The sequence below is a fragment of the Hemitrygon akajei genome, chromosome 2 (assembly GCF_048418815.1).
Source record: "Hemitrygon akajei chromosome 2, sHemAka1.3, whole genome shotgun sequence".
Lineage (NCBI taxonomy): Eukaryota > Metazoa > Chordata > Chondrichthyes > Myliobatiformes > Dasyatidae > Hemitrygon > Hemitrygon akajei.
Window position 1 is genome coordinate 41,961,955 of NC_133125.1, and position 16,857 is coordinate 41,978,811.

Consider the following 16,857-nt stretch of genomic DNA (forward strand, 5'->3'; position numbering starts at 1 on the left):
TGCAGAGTGTTATGCAGTTTCTCTAAATGTGACAGATTATGGAACTTCTCAGACTAAACTGATTTCAACTTCACACCTTTGAAAAATATTTTTGAACTCAGGGACATATAAATTAAAGGCAGGTGGTTAAGATCTCTGTGCATGTCATAACATTAAATGGAAGGAATGCCAAAGCATTTCTCTGCTGGTTCTCTTCAACTTCATAGATTGCTTGAAATGCTGTTCGCCAAACATTCCCAATCACTTTCTTCCATGTCCTCTTTCCATAAAGTCAGGTCTTCGTTACGGGAACTAAAAGATATACAGTTCAACACTCTTCTGTGACCTTAGATGGAACCACTAAATTATAGTCAAACTTATAACATTTCATAAAAATCTGTTGTGCAATACTGATTTCAAAAGTAAAAGGTCAAAATGATCTCATAAAAAAGTTATGTTTTGTGATTCCAAAACATAAAACAAATTGAAAGAAAAACACAGAGTCAAGGATATGTCATGTACGTTTTATTTTTACTTTAGTGAGGCACACAGATATAACATGGTGAAGAAAAGAACTATGCCATTGGTGTACTTTTACATATAACCCAAAATGAATTATTAAAATAACCAATGCTTAATCAAACAATATATTTACAATATTACTCAAATATTACTGAAATATTAAACACACCACAAAAGTGAAATAACATCTCATAACATTTAAATAGTCCAAATAAAAATGAAAGTACAGTTAGTGCTGGATTCCCCAAGAAAGTCCTATTCTCTTTTCATTGAAGGTTATTCCTTCCATCATGAAGACTGTTGACTTTCTCACCTATAACTCTCCCTCCTCTATAACTTCTCTACAACTCCTCTATAACTTCCTCACCTATAACTTGGCTGTCCTCTGTGGCCATATCGTACCATCTGCTATCAAAATTCTAAGTGATGAATTTGCATTTCCACTGTTGATCATTCCAACACTCTACTGGATGGACTGCTATCCTCCAAGCTTTGTAAAGACAACCAAAACTCCTTTTCCACTCCAGGATAATAATTGAAATCTAACTCTCCTGGAAAGAATGTATTAGTTCCATATTTCTCACATTGACTCCATATGTGGCAGAGCTCAAAATTTTCTTCTGTGCAGAAGTGCTGTTTGCCCTCTAGTCTTGTTCCTGTTGAACTGTGAAGGCTCTTAGTTTCCTAAATATTTATAATGTTATTTTCTGGACTTGGTTCCCCCAGTCTCTCTTTCCACCTTTAGTCCATAAGAACATAAGACACAGCAGCAGAATTAGGTCACTTGGCCTATCCAGTCTGCTCACGGCTGATTGCTCAACTCCATCCTCTGCCTTCTACTCATAACCTTTGAAGTCCTGATTTATCAACCCCACATTAAATTTATCCAGTGACCTGGCCTCCACAACCACCCATGGCAATGAATTCCACGGATTCACTACCCTCTGGGTAAGGAAATTCCTCCTTTCTCTGTTCTAAATAGTCCTCTACTCTGAGGCTGTGCTCTTTGATCCTAGACCACTGTACAACCGCACTACCTTTCAATTTTTGATAGGTTTCAATAATGTCTTCCTCATTCTTCTAAACTCCATCATACATGCCCAGAACCATTAAGCGTTTCTCATATGTTAATACTTTCATTCTCAGAGTCATTCCCATGTATCTCCTCTGGACCCTCACCATCTTTTCTTAGATAAGAGGCCCAAAACAGCTCACAGTACTCTAAGTGCAGTCTGACTAAATGCCTTATAAAGCCTCAACATTACATCCTTTCTCTTATACTCTGGTCCTCTTGAAATGAATGCTAACATCTCATTTGCCTTCCTTACCACTGACTCAGTCCTAAAAGTCAATCTTTAGGGAATCCTACACAAGAACTTCCAAGTCCCTTTGCACCTCCAATTTTTGAATTTTCTCCCCATTTAGCAAAGAGTCTATGCCATTATTCATTCTACCGAAGTGCACGACCATACACTTCCCTACACTGTTGGAAATTTGCTGGAAATTTCTGGAAATTTGCTCTTCAGTTCATATTTTCAAATGTAATAATCATGTTATTAATTCATCAACTGACATTCTGAAAGAAATAGACTTAGTTATGTTCCCATTGTCAGAAAAGGTGCCTAAATTGTGGCTAGTTGTTCCTCCGGCTACTTCTATCTGCCACATCCTTGCCCATTCTCCCAATCTGTTTGCCCTTCTGCAGATTCCCTGCTTTCTCAACGCTATCTGCCCCTCTACCTATCTTCATATCGTCCCCAAACTTTGCCATAAAGTCATCAAGTAGTTCAATAAATCTTCTCCTGAACATTTAGTCAGCATTCATCACACTGCCAGTTCCTTTGGTATATGTTTCTGAGTCATTTGTAAACCACTGCATTTCTTCTTCTTCTTTTTAAAATCCACCTCTTCAGCAAAAATGGTGTACAGCAGAATTTGTGTCTCTTTGTGCCTTACCAGTGGGAAAGTGCTCGGCGGTGCAAATAAATCCCTCAGCAAAATTTAAGGAACGCTTGCAGAAAAATTGAATTAAATTTTATAAGGCTTTATACTTCTGGGAAGCCTGCAACGTTTGCAAGTCCACAAACTAATCTGCTTCATCATGTGTGCTGAAGGAAAATTAAATGAAGCCTCTTTGCGTATTGTAAGTCATTGATTTCCTCAATAGAACAGCAAACTGTGAAACTAAATACAGGCTGCTGGAGGAGCTCAGCAGATCAGGAAGGAAATAGACTGTCAATGTTTAGGGCCAAAGTTTTTCATCTGGACTGTCCATTTATTTCTACAGATCCCGTCTGACCAGCTGCTCTCCTCCAGCACCTTGTTTTATACTCAACAACCCATCATCTGCAGTCTCTTGTGTCTCTGGCCAAGTGTGAAATATGACAATGTTCAGTAACAATTGCCCGGGGTGGTCCTACAGCTGGGAGCTTGAAAGAATTGGCTTTCTTTTCTGCGAGAACAGCCTAGCTGATGGAAGAGTCTGTACTTGAGGTCACAGATCTCCAGGGGTACTGGTTCAGTGGAACATGACCAGTGTAGACATTGTTCTACAGTCATGTCACCTGTTTCCTATCAGAGTCACCTTGAATGCAATGGAAAAAGAGAGAAGGGAGAGTGGGTAGAGAGTATTGGAAGTTAGAGAAATCAACGTCATTAGGTTAGAATATGAGATGTTGCTGCTGAGGCAGAAGTTGAGGCTCTGCTTCGATGTCCATTGCTCTGGAATTCCAGCATCTGCTGAAAATTCTGTGTTTATGATTAACAACAGTTGCTTTTTTTCTGTGTGTAAGCAAAGTCTGTTGATCTTCAGATCAGTGAATTTCATGCTGGAAGCATGTTTCTGGCAATAAAAATTTCAACATAAAGCTGGGCTTTCAATTTCCAGTCAGATGTTATATGGATGTAATTTTAGTCTCCCTGGTTAAAACTCGTTTTTAACAGCATTACACCAGGTTCTTTCAGAGAAAGAATTTGTAGATCTTGGTGTCCCATAAAGGATCACCAGATGAAAGTGGAGAATTGAGACTGGGGATAGTGGGGACAAGATTCCTGGTATAAACAGGAGAGCTTTCTGCTAAGCATGGTGAAATCAGGTAGATTATCGCAACAAATGCCAGTACCAAATTAGAGGGAACCTCTGAAAAAAAATTGGAAGATTATTCAAAATGTAAATTATTGTAATGCTGAAGATATATCAAAGAAAGGAGTTGGTCTCTGCAGCGAATCATCTTCTTACTTACAAAATCAGCCTAATCACTGTCTCTTTCTCTATCTCACACACACACGATACCTTAATTATACAGATGCAACTGCTCTCGATAGTTTCTTAAAACAAAAGATCTTTCTGGAAATTTGCTCTTCAGTTCATATTTTCAAATGTAGTAATCATGTTATTAATTCACCAACCGACATTCTGAAAGAAATAGACTTAGTTATGTTTCCTTTGTCAGAAAAGGTGCCTAAATTGTGGCTAGTTGTTCCTCCGGCTTGTTACAGGTTCAGTGGTTCTTTTGCTACATTCTCATCAGGACTGCCTGATTTATCTACACGTAACTCAAAAAAAACGAGCAAAGTGATGATCAGAACCATTAGCAGAACAATAGTAAACCTGGAAACACTGGCTAAATTTAAGCGTCTTCATATTACTGACTCCAGCTTCTCATTCCCATTTAGCTTCCTTGTAGGTCATCTGTAATCATCAGGACCTTTGGTCAAATCATATTATCAGATGCTTGTGAACACAGATGAATTGTGAAATGCCCATGAGCATAATACAACAATACTTAATCCAACTTAATGAAGAATAACTTCTGCTGCAGTACATTAACAATGCAGCCAAGCCATGTACTGTATTCCCTCAGGTTTTGGTAATTGTTTTGATTACTCTTATTAAATTGTTATAAAGGTTAAGTAATTCCACAGCCATGCTGTGTGGAACATGATGATCTGCACTGTATATGGTAAGGGGACAGTTGTGAGGGCAAATTTCATGAAGTTGTGAAGATGGGTGGGTGGGTGGTAGCATGTGATGTTTTCTTTTCCTTCTGGAGCCGTTTATTTTAGACACGATGTTGGAGGTTTATGTAGCTGATGGTGCCCACAGATCACTTGCTGCATGGGACTGATGAAGGCAGCCTGACAGCTGAATAAATCACTGCTAGATGCCAGCAAAACATTGCTGCATAAAATCCACGTGGGACCACCCATGCAGATGGGAGTGCTGGTTTGGAGCCTCACATATGAATAGCAGCAGAGACATATTTGGAGTTAACTCCTTGCCGTCTAATCAAATATTTTATTTCTCAGCTTTTAATAAGCACTTTAGACCCTCTCCCTACCGAGATCCAGGCACAAGTGAGGTTGTGGAGTGTCAGGGCCCACAATAATGTCATGCAAAGACAGTTGCAAGTTTCTGAGTTTGCATACCATGTAGAATTTGTGTGTGCGGATATGTCTGCAAGACAGAGAGAGAAAAGGGGAGGAAAACAGGAAGGGAGAGTTTGAATGCAGAAAAAAATGAGTGAATGATGGCGTTCTCACGTTAGTTATGTTTGTGATCCTAATCTCAAATACACAGGCATGAATGTTCTTACTGCTTTAGACCAGAGTTCCCCGTTAAAAACAGCATGGAGTCAAAGCAGAATTTGTTTTGAGGATACCTTGAAGCTGGAACATCTACAGAGAACGGGAGCCAGCTGGAAAAACTGCTTTGGCTGGTGGGATCTTACAGGCTGACAGGTCTCCCACTTTATCCAACTTCTCTGCCCTGAATGAAGTGGCGACTGGAGCAGCATACACCAGGTCTGCGGTGATGCCAGCGGTGATGATGGGCCTGGAGCAATGGAGGAGATTGTAGGCAACCACGGTAAAATCTCATCATTTCAGTCCTGCCTCAGAGCTGATGATTAAATTAGATTTATTTTCTGTTTACTACAAAATCCACGGAGATCATACACCCCCATTGTCTGCATATTCTGCAGATGCTAAACAGATTACACATTTTAGCATTTTTAAATGATAATTATAATTGAATTATGTTAATGGAAGCCTTCAAGGAAAATATTCTACAGTAAGGACTAAGTGCAAGTGAAAACGAGAAAACACAACTTAATTGAAGTTTGAATTAGGTGAGTTAAAGCATGAATCACCAATAATAAATATCTTCTTTATATTTAATGGTAATTTAAAAACTGGAATTAATTGCGGATTTTCATGAACATTTTAAAGATTCCAGCCCAGTATGTAATTTTAAACTATGCTATTTTAGTTTGAATTCTTCAGATGGTGTTTGGAGTTGGTTCTCAGTACTTATGCTGCTAAATCAGGCTGTCATGTTCCAGAGCCAAACCCATGGTTGGCAAAGGCCCCAAAGTGGTTGACGTTGTTCAGCCACATCTGGCAATGGATGACCAAGTGAACTGTGTGCCAGATGCATTCCAATCAACATGCTTTGGATTATGTGGTTGATGGGAAACTCTGTTGCCCTCTGTCAAGTTATTGCAGAGAAACTCCTGTTTGTGTTCCTGCTCCGCTGCCATCAATTCTGGAATACTTTACGTTTGTGTGACTGACCCTGCCTTCAACTTCTATGTGTTGTTTCTTATAGAGATCAGTCAAAAGCACTGCGTCAGCTTCACACATTGACACGCCACATCCAGCTCTATCGCTCCTGAATTCTCTATTACTTCCAATTTATCTTTGTGCTTGTGATTGAGCAGTGTTTTATTCACACATTTGAGAGGCAATACAGTGTTTCTCTATTTAATTTACAAGTGTTGCCCAAGAGGATGATTACATGTGGGGCTGGCAGGACTGGAAGTGGGTAGATTAGAACATCCCGGGATGGAGATCAGTGACGGAGGAACAGAATGAATCAAGGCCGCTGTCTGTAAGGAACCCTTAAGAAAATGGCAGCTGATGTGAAGAGGTTAGTTGTAAACCAATTAGTCCAGGATTCCAGCCTGGAGTAGCAAGGTGGAGAAACACTGATGTGTTAAGTTAGGGCATGGGGAGGAGGTGGATGGAGCGAAAGAAATGATCGTGATAGATTTGGAACCAAGAAGGAGGAACATGAGTCAGAGAGAGGCCAAGGGAAAAATTAACAGAGACAACAAGAGTGGGCCTTGGTCTGGAGATGCAGCCAAGACATCAACATAAAATAGAAAATGAGATTATAAAATGTATACAATGATTAAAAGACATGAGCCAAGTTATAAGTATGGTGACTTACTCTAAGTGCCTTATACTGAATGGGTAAAGATAAATTTGAGATGTAAGGTGGCATACGTTTAGTTATCTGAGAAGTACTCAATAGGAATACAGTTTATGGTTCCAGCCCCATACTTCAGATTGTTTGTTTCACCCAGAGGCCAAAGCGAACAAAGGAAATGAGTGTTCATTGATTAGTTTTATTTTGTAAGGCTTTGGAAAGTTGTTAAAATAGGAACATAGAGTCAAATTCTTGCAATGAGGTGACATAGGAAAACAGAACAGATATAGTATAAGGCAACTGATGATAAGATTTTGAAGGAGTTACAATATGTTTTAAGAATTACATAATGTCCCCTGTATATGGGCTTGTTGCTTGAGAAAATCATTTAAAACATTTTGGAGACAACAAAAACATATCAGTGTTTGCATTTCATTAAGTTCTATCAAAGTAAAATCTTACCATTCTCAGCCATTTTATAATTGACTCAAAATAAATATTTTGCAGATACATTTTGCAAACTCTATTTCAATCTGATTTTTGATCATTTGGTGAGGGTTTAAAATGGCTGAATACCATGTGAAGTCATTTTTCTCAGCAAGTGCTTCCATTGGAAAGCTGACATAATCTGAAGAAATGGGTATATAAGCCAGACAGTTTTTTTCTAAACTTCGTGATTTTTTATGTTCTCATTGAATCCATTAAGTAGTTCTGAGTACTGAGCTTCATTTGCACATACGAATGAACAAAACAAACATGGAATTTCAGACATGGTTTGTCTAGAGTCCAAGTGGAGACAGAATCAGATGCATACCAATTCTGGCAGGGTTTGCAGGCCATTACTTCCCACAAAGCGAAACTTTCACTCCCAGATGAGCTCATTGCCTTTAATGCTCGCTCTAAAGGGAGAATAAAACTACAGCTATGAAGATCCCTGCAACATCGGGTAACCCTGTGATCTCTATCTCGGGGGCAGGAGTAAGTCTGCTTTTCAATAGGGTGAACTCTCGCAAGGAGACAGGCCCCAATGGAGTACCTGGCAGGGCTCTGAAAACTTGTGCTAACGAACTGGCGAGTGAGCTCAAAGACATTTTCAATCTCTCATTGGTATAGTTGGAATCTCCCACCTGCTTCAAACGGGCAGCAAACATACCAGTGTCCAGGAAGACCAGGGTGAGCTGCCTTAATGGCTATCATGCAGTAGCACTCACATCTACAGCGATGAAGTCCCTTGAGAGGGTGATCATGGCTAGAATTAACTCCAGTCTCAGCAAAGACCTGGACCCACTGCAATTTGCCTATCGCCACAATAGACCTATGGTGGATGTGATCTCATTGGCTCTTCACGCAGTTTTGGCTATTTATGCTGTTTATTGACTACAGTTCAGAAATTAACACAATCATTCCAACAGTTCTTATTGAAAGCCTTCAAAACCTGGGCGTCTGTATTTCCCTCTGCAACTGGATCCTTGACTTCCTAACAGGAAGACCACGATCTGTGCAGATTGGAAATAACACTTCCACCTCATTGACAATCAGCACTGGTGCACCTCAGGGATGTGTGTTTAGCCCACTGCTCTGCTCTCTCCACACCCATGACTGTGTGGCTGGACACAGCTATAAATTTGGTGACAACACAACTGTTGGCAGAATTTCAGACAGTGATAAGAGGGCGTACAGGAGTGAGATAGATCAGCTAATTGAGTGGTGTCACAGCAACAGCCTTTCACTCAGCATCATTAGGACCAAATAACTGATGGTGGACTTCAGAAAGGACAAGATGAGGGAACACACACCAGTCTTCATCAAGGATCAAAAGTGGAAAGGTTGAGCAATTTCAAGTTCCTGGCTGTCAACATCTCTGAGGATCTATCCTGGGCCCAACATATCGATGCAGCTACAAAGAAGGCATGACAGTGGCTATATTTCATTCAGAGTTTAAGGAGATTTGGAATGTCACCAAAGACACTTTCAGAGTTCTACAGGTGTACTGTGGAGGGTATTCTAATTGGCTGCATCACCGTCTGGTATGAGGAGCGGCTACTGTGCAGGGTCAAAATAAGCTGCAGAGAGTTGTAAACTTAGTCATCGCCATCATGAGTACTAGCCTCCATGATATCCAGGACATTTTCAAGAAGGGATGCCTCCGAAAGGTGGTATCCATCAATAAGGACCCCTATCACCAAGGACATGCCTTGTTCTCAATGCTTCCTTTAGGAAGGTGTTACAGGAGCCTGAAGGCACACGCTCAATGATTTAGCAACAGCTGCTTCTCTTCGGCCATCTGATTTCTGAATGGACATTGAACCCATGAACACTACCTCCCCACTTTTTAAATTTTTAAAATTTTTGCACTACTTATTTAATTTAACAAATTAACGTGTATACACTTACTGTGATTGACAGTTTTTTCTCTATTATTATGTATTACAATGTACTGCTGCTGCAAAGACAAGACATTTCACAATACATGCTGGTGATATTAAACCTGATTCTGATTCTGAGTTGTCATTATTGTAGTGTAGCAATTATTTTTCTGAACTGCATTGATAGTTTTACTACATTGAAAGTGTTTTTTAAATGTAACCCAATGAATTTGCTGTGACAGTGTAGCTCATATTCCGTGCCTTGCTCTCTGTTAACATTTAAAGGTTTCTGCTAACACTGTCTGATCCCCTCCAGCTGGTTGCAGACCTGTGTGCAGCCATGGATCATTTCACACAAGCACTGAGTTATATTGTGTGGCAAGATACTCTTTTCTCAAGTCTGACAGATGCCACCAATATTTCTTGGCTCCTCCCATCTTTCTGTGGAATGTGTCAAAGCTAGTGATACTGGAGCTGATTTTTGGTTGTTAATAAGCACTGTTGCTACATTGAAGAGCATACTTGGACTAATTTACGATGAGCTTGATAAAGTTCAATCATGAGTGAATAATGAGTAGTGGTATAACTGAACCGTGGAAGCAAACTTTGGATCTTGTGCTATGAATGGGCATAGATAGATCACATACCCCATCTGGCACGGGTGGTGGTGAAGTTGGGAAGTGATGAACTGTAAGTTAAATTCAGGGTGTGGTAATGTATTTTTGAAAAACTACTCTTGTATGCCTTCCCTCCTCCTACCCCTGCTTGGCTTTACAGTCTGGAACATTTCTCCAAAATTATCCTCCTTCACAAAATCTCTCCTCCATCTAAATTGATTTGAAAACCTACATTTTTGCCGACTTGTTTGATTAACACCTTTGACATGACTGCTTATGATTTAGTTCTTTCAGTGAACATTACATTTATGATAATTAGCTGTCTTAACTACATTTTAAGATAAAATAATAAATGAGCTTCGTTTAGGTTCACTCTAATTCCATCTTGTTATTAATAAAACCACAGATCTTGTATTTTTTCTCAAAACTTCAACTTGTCCTGCCATCTTCACCCATTCTCTAGAAACTCAGTGTCTGCACCTGCTTTAAATGCAGTTCCAGATTTCTGGAATAACTTCTGTTATGTTTCTTGCTTATCACATCTTGACTGTCTGCTCTTTGCTTTCTGATAAAATAATTCATGTAAGGGGTTGATAAAAGAAGAAAGGGCAATCTCTGAAATGTAGCAAATTAGCTTAACTGAAGATATGACAGCTGAGACAGAGCTTCTTTTACTACCTTTAGATTAGATTACATCCTTGTATTTTGTATGAGATCAGAAGTATCTTGGTGCAAGTGATAATCATTTGTTAAATTATTTCTTGTCATAAACTATGTTAACCTGATTCACAACAGCTAAATTTGGTCAACTATTAATATGTATGTTCCAAACACAACAAGGGTTGATAATGATAAAGATGTGATAATGAAAGATGTGCAGAAAAAGGCTCAGTGAGCTGAATTGTTTATTGAAATGTGAAAGTAATCACTAAAAATCCATTAGTACTGATATTTGTCATGTGTTCAATTCCATAAAACTCAACTTAAAATTAATCTTATTTTCTCAATTATAACAAATTCAGCTGAATTTTTTCAAGCAGTTTATTGTCAGAAGAGTATATTATTAACATTTTTTTACTGTAGCATTTGAATTTTTGTTTTCATGCATGGGATACTGGCTTGGCTGATATTTCCTGCCATTCCTCAGTCTGAGAAGACCATTTGCGGCTCCTTTTCTAATCATTCCAGTCATATTTTCTGTAATAACTTCTTTTAATCCTTCTGATGATTTGCCAAGCTAAATCAGATGTTAATTAAGACTCAGTTACATTTGCACGGGGTGAAACTACATACTGGATGAGGACAGAAAAATTCCTTCCTTAAATGATATTAATTTCAGTATAAAAACTCGTACATTTTCCTAAGTGTACAGTATAGTAATTTTGTTATTATGGGCCCCAATAAAATTTTCAGACCAGGGATACCATTTTTTAAAGATTGTATTTTATTTGTGTAACACCCTGGTAAAGGTTTCACTGCTGATGTAATGGTCTTTCTGTAGAAGCAGTGTTTGGGTTATGGTTAGAGATAATGGGTGCTTTGGAATGTGAGCTGGGTCTTTTGTTCAGCAGGAGATGAAGAGAGAAGATTCTGGAGACAACCAATCGTAGGATTTGACCCGGTAGGGACCGTGATTCGATGGAGCAAGGTGCCACAGTGGACTGAGGATCGGTGAATATTACTTTGGACGAGTTGAGCTTCAACTTGTGCGCATTTGACTGTTTAATTATAATGGGCCCTTTTTGTTCTTGTTCTTTCTTTTCTTTACTAACCCTTTAGTTAAGATTCATAGATATATTTCCTTTAATTGTATGTAGTGTGCTGTCTGTTATTTCTTGGCAATGAGTTGTAACAGGGTAGCAAATCACACAGCATCCTCACAAACGGGGTTTGGGGTGGGTGAGCTGTCTCAATCTCACGGGTTTGGCAGGACTGGAATGTGTCTTCCCTAGACTTACGCGGCCAAGGAAGGCAGCGGGGTTTCATCCGTATATCTTAATTTTTTTCTGAAGCTTCTTGAGTAGAAGTGCAGCTGGTCAGTAACTCTCCCCTTTGCCAAGGCTCACCTAGTATGGAGAGGAAAGGGTTATCTCTTAAATTAGCAAGAAAAGTGAGGTGCAATAGCAAATAAATATCAAAAAACTACAGGTGCTGGAAACCTAAAATAAAAACAGAAGTACTGGAAGAACTTATTTTATATGTTCACCAGTTTTAGTAGCTGTGGCTGAGAGCTGAGGCTTTGTAGTGTGGCAATACACAAGCAAACAGAAGGCTGATTTACTTTGTCATACTAGAAGAGTAAATGTCTGAAGCAGGAGAATGGAAAAAAAAGAGCTTGGTTTCAGCCACGAGGGTACAGGAAAGCAGTTTTTCATTTTTACTGATCCTGATATTGAGTTTTTCTGATAGAAGCTGTCGAAGAAAATAACTCTAGAGACCAGACTTCAAGCTGTAATATCTTTATTTAGCACGATATCATGGAGAGCCTGCAGAACGGTACAAGACTCGGAGCTACAGAGCAATTTCTTTTTAGTGCCTAGAAATAGTATTCACCTCCTTTGGAAGTTTTCATGTTTTATTGTTTTACAACATTGAATCATGGTGGATTTAATTTGGCTTTTTTGACTCTTATCAACAGAAAATACTCTTTCATGTCAAAGTGAAAACAAATGTCTACAAATTGGTCTAAGTTTATTACAATTATTAAACCCAAAATAATTGCATAATTACTCACACCCTTCAAGTCAATAGTTAGATGTACCTTTGGCAGCAATTACACCCTTGAGTCTGTGTGGATAGGTCTCTATCAGCTTTGTACATCTGGACACTGCAATCTTTCCCCATTCTTCTTTACAAAGCTGCTCAAGCTCAGTCAGATTGCATGAGTGAACAGCCTTTTTCATGTCTAGCTATAAATTCTCAATTGGATTGAGGTCTGGACTTTGACTTGGTCACTCCCGGACATTAACTTTGTTGTTTTCAAGCCACTCCTATGTGCCTATGGCTTTACCCTTGCTGGAAAACAAATCTGCCAAGTTACAGTTGTCTTGCAGACTACATCAGGTTTTCCTCCAGGATTTCCCTGTATTTTGCTGCATTACCTTCACAAGCCTTCCAGGGCCTGCTGCAGTGAAGCATCCCCACAGCATGATGCAGCCTCCGCCATGCTTCACAGTAGGAATTCTGTTTTTCTGATGATGTGTGATGTTTGGCTTCTGCCAAACATAGCGTTTAATCTGATGGCCAAAAAGCTCAATTTTAGTTTCATAAGACCATAGGACCTTCGTCCAACTGACTTCAGAGTCTCCCATATGCCACTGGCAAACTCCAGCCGAGATTTCATGTGAGCTTTTCTGCAATAGTGGCTTTCTCTTTGCCACTCTCTCATAAAGCTGTGACTGGTGAAGCACCCAGGCAACAGTTGTTGTATGCACAGTCCCTCCCATCTCAGCTACTGAAGCTTGTAATTTCTCCAGAGTTGTCATAGGACTCTTGGTGGCTCCCCCACTAGTGCCCTTCTTACACGGTCACTCAGGTTTTGAAGATGGCCTGCTCTAGGCAGCTGAGCCATATTCTTTCCATTTCTTGATGATGGAGTTAACTGTACTCCAAGGGATATTCAGTGACTTGGAAATATTCTTGTATCCATCATCTGACTTGTCCTTTTCAATAATCTTTTCGTGGTGTTGGTTGGAGTGTTCTTTTGTCTTCATGGTGTAGTTTTTGCCAGGATACTGACTCACCAGCAGTTGGACCTTCCAGATGCAGGTGTATTTTTACTACAATCCATTGAAACACCTTGACTGCGCACAGGTCTCCAAAAGCAGATCTCTGTATAACTAATTATGTGATGTCTAAATCCAATTGGCTGCACCAGTGATGATCTGGTGTGTCATATGAAGGGGGTGAAGGCTTATGCAATCAGTTATTTTGTGTTTTATATTTGTAGATCACTTTATAGAGATCTGTTTTCTGAAAGAATTTTTCTGTTGATCAGTGTCAAAACAAGCCAAAATAAATTTGCCATGATTCAATGTTGTAAAACAATGAAACATGAAAATTTCCAAAGGGGTGAATACTTTTTACAAGCACTGTAAACTTAAACTCATAAATAAACAAACGTGCATGACTAGTGTAATGAATAGATCTATTTCTTTTAGAGCAATAACTCCTGCACTGCCCCCCCACCCCCCCCCCAGCACTACATACTGATCTGTACAACAACAAACACTTCTTAGCATGATGGGTTGGTTCAAGGATGTACAGTCTCTTACACAACTGAGTAGCCCATGAAAAGCTGGCAAGCAAGACGTTCGGTGAAATTGTTACAATTTTACAAAATCACTTGAGCCCTAACCCGCTGGCAACAGCTGAGAGATTTAGATTTTACATTACATTAACCCTTTTGCTGATTTTCCTTCCACAGAAGCAAACTTCCTCAACAAAGATACATCCGTATGATTCTTATCCCAATGAAAGTCAGTGCTAAGAGCTTCAAAGGAACTCTATCCCGGGGATGTGTGAAATACAGTACTGTGCAACAGTCTTAGAAACATATCTATAGCTAGGGTGCCTGAGACTTTTGCACCATACTGTAACTTCAATTAACTACTTGCAATTTACAATTTACATTAAGACATGAAGACTGTTTTTTGCTTCAATTAATACCTTTTATATTCACATAACTCCAGAGTATCCCCTGACTGCAAACGTAAAAGGCAGCGAGCTAATCAGGGAGCAAACCTCATTGTCATTTATAGTACTGAGGAAAAGTCTTAGGCTCCCTACCTACATGCATGTGCCTAAGACGTTTGCACAGTACAATCAATATTTCCTGGGTTTAAGTGACTGCTTATTCAAACCAGAAAAATGCACCAACTATGATCTAAAAAATGAATGATTCATTCAATGTCACTTAAATTTGAATTATTTCCAGCATTTTCTGTTTTATATTTGAGAATTATTCATGAATCTCAAAGTAGTATATGGTGACGCATACATACCTTGATAATAAATTTGCTTTGAACTTTAAAGGAAGTGTTTTCTGTTTTTGATTTCAGTATCTGCCCTCGATGTTAAATGGCTGCCCCTCAAGCCAATGCAGCAGGAGGAGAAATCTGAATGGTTGTACCGTAATGGAGAAGACAAGACGGTATCTGTGAAAGAGAATCTGCAATGAAGATTTGCCAAGCTAATTTCTGGGAAGGCAAGGTTACCAAATGAGGAAAGATTAAGCATAATGAACTGTAAATCTTCTGTGTTTTGAAGAAGAGATGATCTCATTGAAAAGTATAAGATTCTTGTAACAATATATGTGCAGTTTATGTTTCCACTAGCTGGGCTGTCTGGAAACAAAGAGCACAGTCTCCAAGAAGAAGTCAGCCGTTCTGTGGGTAGTGTACTTTTGGAAATCTCAAGTCACAAACTGTGGAGGTTCAGTGGGTGAGCACATCCAAACTAAGTATCCATAAATTTTCAGACATCAAGGTTTCAAGTGATCGGGGATTAATATAGGAATTTAGTGCTGAGATACAGTAGATAATCAGCTGTCAATAAATATAGTAACACTGGGAAACAGTGCAGGAGTAAGATATTTATTCTCTTGATTCTGGCTTGCTGTTCACAGAATACAGATCATAGAACAGAACAGACTCTTTGCCCTATGATGCTTGTGCTGACCATGACGACAAATTTGTATGATCATAGCTGTTTCCCTGTTCTCTACCCATTCCTCTTGATGCTTTTGTGTCCAGAAATCAGTATACTTCCTTATGATATGTAGTCAATGCATTGGCCCCATATCCTCTTTTGGAATAGAATTCTATAGGCTCACCAACCTCTAAGTGAAGAAATTTCTTCTCATCTCAGTCCTAAATTTTTACCCCTGTGACCTCCCAGCCAGGAGTAATATCTTCCCTACATCTAACCTACTAATTCACGTTAAACATGTATGTTTCAATGAGATGTCATCTAATTGTTTAAAATTCTAGTGAATGTAGGTTTTGTCAATTCAATTCCTCCTCATATGGCAATCCTACTATCCAGTATCTTTGTTCAAATCTCTCTAAGACATGTATATCCTTTCTTAGGCAAAAGACCAAAAGTGCATAGAATTTCTGAGGCTCTGTATAATTGCAATTTCTCCTATGCTCATAACCTCTGGAAAACGAGGCTAAAGTTTTATTTTGCCTTCTTAACTGCTTGGTTCACCAGGATGCCTGTTTTCAGCTATTGGTGAACAAGAAACCCAGATTCTTTGCATATCAACATCTTTCAATCTATCACTATACAAATAATAGCCTGTCTTTCTGATTTTCGTTATGGAAGAGGATAGAGTAACTCAACATCTATCCAGTTATGTTGCATTTGCCTTTTAGTTGCAGCTCCTTCATCTGAATGCTATCATCCTGAAGCCTCACTGCATCCACCTCACAACCCATAATTCCACCCAGTTTATTGTCATCGGCAATCAGCAGAATTAGAAATATTATATTTGGTTTCCCCCTGCAAATTGTTGATACAAACGGCGTACAGCCAGTCTACTGCCCTTGCAGTGTGGATACAAAAAGCTATGCGGTGAATTAAACACCTTCTCAAAAACCGAGACAGAGGCTTTCTTCGCGGTTTTAAATGAGATCTTACTTGTGAAGAGATATTGCTGCTTCAAGGGGAAATAAAGAGAGGATAGATGAATGGAGATGGATATGCTTCGAAATGAAATCCAAATGTACCCGGCAGGAAATGATATAAAAACCAGTTTACGCACAGGAAATAGTGTTCATTCTAACTAGTCTGCAGTCCCCTGTTCAGTCTTGCCGTCCTCCTTATAAAAGAAGGTGGAGTTAAATCTGCTGTCCTCCGACTTGCGGGGATTATTCCATGCTCAAGAGAATTCTGGAAGGTGACAGCCAATACATTCACTATTTGCACTGCCTTTTAGTATTCTGTGAGGTGGATTACAGGTCCTGGAGATTAGATTGGTATCAATCCTATTAATATCTCAGTGGTTTGTTGGAAAGCAGATGACAAAATTGCTTTCCAGAACTTATCAATCATTTAAACTTGTTACCAAGACTGCATGTCTCTAATTTCAGTGTAGGTTTTAATTTAGTGATTGCAAAAGGGTTTTCCTAAGTTCAGGAGACCCACAGCTGCAGGGAGA